Here is a 5,083-nt window from a genome sequence, read left to right as displayed (position 1 = left end):
CAGGCTCCCATCCGGAGAGACCATTCCTCGACACTCACCGTATGCTCGATATTGAATAGGCGGAAGGAGATCGACTCGGCATCCGGATCGATGGTGCCTTGAAGCGGAATGTGGAGAAGAAACCACAGGCACCTCGTGCTCACTATGGTTCAAGAACCACTCAAACCCTATGTCCCGAATGTGGGCGAGGAACTCCTCCTCCGACTCATATGCTGCAGGGACTCCGAATCATATCTCTTCCCGATTGGCTAGCTTCCCAACCGCGCTCCGGTCCCCGTAAGTTTGTGCTTCTAGCGTCGTTAAACTTAGCCATGGATCCTGAAGATTCTTGGTGAACCCATATCTCCGTACGCCATAGTTTGGGATCTCCACTTCCTCGACTCATCGTCCCGTTCGCTTTCAACCACGGGCTACCCGGTCCGAGACCTTTGATGCAGAAGTGGTGTCTACTTCCTTGACGGAAGAGATTCTCTCGACTTCCGGGCTCGGGAAGTGGCCACATTCTTTCCCTTACGCTTGCGGTCCATGACCATGCGGTGTTCCTCCGCATCATCCACTTCCTCTTCCGAACTAGGCGCGTCCTCTTCCCGCACACTCCCCGCCCCGGGACAAGGAATTCGGATCCTCCGGACAGCAATATCATCTACCTCGTCCGGCACTCCTTCGCGCCTCTTCTTGACTCCCTAGAGTTTATCGGTGAGTCTTCTTCCTCGCACATCCACCGATCAATAATATCATGTAGCCCTCCTTCCACGGCTCCCGACTTCAGCAGAAAGGGGGTCTCTTCCCCAGATACACCTGGGTTTCCCTCGCAAGCATTAACGGGTTTCCTCGATAATTTCGTAGTCTCCTCCTAAGTGGTTTTAGGTTTCTCCCTCAGTGGTTGTCGGGTTTTCCCTCGTAACTTGACCAGGGTTTCCCCGTTAGGATGTAAACGGGTCCTCCCTTCGACATACAGAAACGGGGTTTCTCCCGCAGATTTTCTTGGGGTTTCCCCCACGACAGTCTCCAGAATAGGGGTTTCCCCCTCTATACTTCCTTCCACAAGGGTTTCCCCTTTGTCAGCAACTATCCCCCAATCTTCCACCACCATCCTGTCCGACTCCGTGGCCAGATCTCCATCCTCCTTCTGTCCACTAGCCCCTTTCCCTTTTGCATGCGACCGATCAACAACAGGCTCTCCGACTAAGGCTTGGGGCTCGTCGGGATGTGAAATTGAAGGGTTGGGCCGTCGTTTCCTCTGGAAACTGTTCGGCGGCGGTGGTGCTGTGGCTGTGGCTCTGGTAGTATTTCCCTTTTTGCATTGCTGAGAAGAGGGCAAAGATTCTTCTGGCCTCTTCCTTGCTGCCAAATTTTTCCTCTAATTCCCTCAAGAATGCCGCCTCTTTAAGGTCTTCAGCGGTGGTGGGTTCGGGAACTGAAACTGATTGCCACTCGATTCGTATATCATGTGTCGGAAAAGATGTTGGCGTGACAACCGGTGGTTGCGCTACCAGTTCCACCGGCATCTTGGATGAATCTCCGGCTGATGGCTTTGTGGCAGTCGCTGGTGCTTTCTTCATGGCTTCCTACAGAAAAATCACGAAAACTAGGGTAGAAATTGGGTTAGGGTTAGTATAGAATTTGGGTATTATGAGAGAAAATTTTTGGAGAGATTAGAGAGAGAAAGTCGATTGGAATTTTGATTTGAAAGGAAAAAATAAATTATTTTTTTAGTTTTTAGATAAGGGAGATGAACGGTTGCAGAGTGACGTCAGTAACCGTACTCTTCCTTGAAAAGCGGAATTCGAATTTAAAAAAGGTATCGGACTTCCCTCCAAAAGTATTCTATCAGAGATTCTCACCTCCCCCAGGCAACTCACAATATCACATAAAAACAAAGGTGAAACACCAAATTCCCAGGTTGAGGATTATGTATGACAAAATAATTTCTCTAAGGAGCTTGACGTTTCGAAAATATTTTTGGAAGATTAATTTTTTCTTCGTTTGGATTTTTTTTTAGTTTTGAAAAAGCAAAAGCAATTAAACTATTTACACACTTTGCAGATGAGTATTCTCAAGATCCCCTAGGTCAGAGTGCACAGATAAAATTTATTCATATTTTTTACCTAACCTAGGAATTAAATTGAGAATACTTACTTGCCTGACCAGTTAGGCAATAATTAAGGGTGCTTGTAGTGGCGCTTCCTCCACTACATGCAAGCTCCCAGATTATCCCTAAATATTTTCATCGCGATGACAATTGACCAGGAAAAGGAGGCAGAATTAGGAGCACTTCCCTGGATTTCCGCAGACTCCATGTGCTTTCGAGAAGGCCGGCGATGGTGTGCGGGTCTATCAACACGGATTCCAGCTTTCCAGGCATTAGCTTTTGAGCCAAGATTGAAAAAGAAGTACTTTCTGCCCAACTCATAGTTTCCTTGACCCGGAGGTTCCTGTCATGCCAGAGCTTTGTTCTCTCACTTATTCCACATTGGCTGAATCAAATGCTTTTCGGCCTTAGTTCCTCCAGACTCTTGTAGTTGCAGCTTCCTTTCTTTTTCACAGGCTAGCGCCTTCATATTCATCCCCTTTATGGCCCAATATGCTTTATGTTCCACTTCCACGGGCAGATGGCACATTTTTCCAAACACCAATCTATAGGGTGACATTCCAATTGGTGTCTTGTAAGCGGTCCTATAGGCCCAGAGAGCATCATAAGGGTGGTGGAATGTAACGCCCCACTTTTTCAAACCCTAATTTTCGGGTTATAAAATTTTTGCATTAAATGCCTTAAATGCTATGATATGTGAATTAATTGATGAGTGATTAATTGCATGGTGTCTTTGTGACCTATTTGTGTATGAGAATTGAGATTGAGTTGAATAGTCAACTTGTTGAAATGTTGACGTGGCTATTGAATAGTCAAAGATGTATGAAAAATATGACGTGGCTAGTTGAAAGGTCAATGTGTTGAGAAAAAGAAGAGGAAGTGAAGAAATGATTGATTTGGTGTGAAATATTTGATGCGGAGTAATATAATTGTGGGGAATTATTTTCCTAAGGGATGAGTGAGAATTTAATAGGAGCATTATTTAAATGTGTGGAATTTTTCGCCATCATTATCATTGGAGAAGGAATCTCTATTTTTCTTGGATTTAATTATTTGTTTGGGATAATTATCCAAATTAAATCCAAAGTCCGATTATACTTTAATTCCACCTTTGAATTTTCGAAACACCACTTTGATTTTCTATGAGATTTTCGAAAATCTCATATATTGTGGGAGAAGGGATTATTTATTTATTTGATCCCTTATTTATTATCTTCCATGAATAAATATAAATATGCTAGAATATCCTACCATATCTTGCCAAATCTAAGAAGATTCTACCATATCCTAATTTAATTAGGATTAATAATAAATCCCTTTTGAGGAATTGAATTTCACGCCACTTTCCATTTAATTGGGGGGAGAGATATTATTATTTTTCTTGCTCCGTGATATTTTATTCTACTCCGTAAAATATCCAAATTAAATCATAGGCTAATTATTTAAGCCTAAATTTCGAAATCCCCTATATTCTCAACGGTTCCAACGCCACTTCCTCCACCAAATCTTCTCCAAATCTTGATTTATTTAATTATGGGAGTATATCCTAACCTCTATAAATAAGAGAAGAGAAAATCAAAACCCTAGCACAAGGAAATCACGCCTCCCACTACCAAAAACCGTCTTCTACTTCTCTCCCCCACTCTCTCCAAAATTTCTTCTACTTTTCTTCAAGAATTCTTCATCAATTGAGAAGAATCCAAGTTGAAGTTCAAGATTTTATTAAAGAATCAAGGCCATAATTTGTTTCTACCGTTCGTTCTTTTGGAAAAGGTACTTTAATTTTTGATCTCCTCTTCTTCTACCGATTAATCGGTGTTCTTGAGTCCACATGCATTTAGATCGAGGGAATGAGAAATTAATCGGTGAATAATGGGATGCATATAAGTGTGTGTGGGAAACGTGTGTGTGTGTACGTGCATGTGTGCGGTGTGTGCGTGTGCATGTGTGTGGTAGAGCACTCATGCGTGACACGTTTTGATGATGATATTAAAACTTATCGATGGGAAAAAGGGAAATGTGGGAACATGCATGATTTGAAATCCAAAGACTGGTCAGATAGCTCGGCAGTGTTCTGAGGCGACATGTTCTGTTCATGGGGATTTGGCTGTCTGGTGGTATTACTCCCTTCCGCTATTGGACGGACATTTGTTGCAGGATTTTGGTCATTTTCCCGTGGATGTTTCTCCCCTTGAATGGTTTCTTCCCATAGGGGTAGCCAATTTAGTGCGTCACTATTTGGACTACCCGTCTCACTCTCCCCCTGACCACTAGATTGGCTATAGAAATATTCACTTTCAACAAAATCACAGTTCATGGTGACATACATGCGATCTGTTGACGGATCATAACATCTATACCCTTTCTGATTTTTTCCATACCCCAAGAAGACACATTTGACTGCACATGGTGAGAATTTATCCCGATCATGTTTGGGTATGTGAGCAAAGACAGTGCAGCCAAAAATTTTGGGTTCAAGGTTGAGAAAAGATGGAATTGAGTGTTGTGAAGAGAATATCTCTAAAGGGGTTTTGAAGTTTAGGATTCCTGTGGGAAGACGATTTAGAAGATAAACGGACGTGGCTATAGCTTCAGGCCAGAAAGATTTGGGGATGTTGGACTCTATTAGGAGTGCACGAGTGATCTGAAGAATGTACCGATTTTTTCTCTCAGCTACCCCATTTTGTTCCGGTGTGTAGGCACATGTTGTTTGGTGAAGAAGGCCTTTTTCGGTGAAGAAGGTTTTCATTCTAGAGTTCACATATTCTCTCCCATTATCAGATCTAAGGATTTGGATTTTGGTGTTGTACTGGGTTTGGACAAGGTTATAGAACTCAGTGAATTTTTCAAACACTTCTGATTTTGATTTCAGAAAATAAATCCAAGTCAAACGAGAAAAATCATCAATGAAAAATCAAATAATGTTTAAACCTCTTGACCCCCGGTATCCGGGGCTTGTTTCCACAACATGAACTAATAAACTAAAGCAAA

The sequence above is a fragment of the Salvia hispanica genome, chromosome 1, assembly GCF_023119035.1.
Source record: "Salvia hispanica cultivar TCC Black 2014 chromosome 1, UniMelb_Shisp_WGS_1.0, whole genome shotgun sequence".
Taxonomy (NCBI): Eukaryota; Viridiplantae; Streptophyta; class Magnoliopsida; order Lamiales; family Lamiaceae; genus Salvia; species Salvia hispanica.
Note: the sequence above shows the minus strand (reverse complement) of the source record.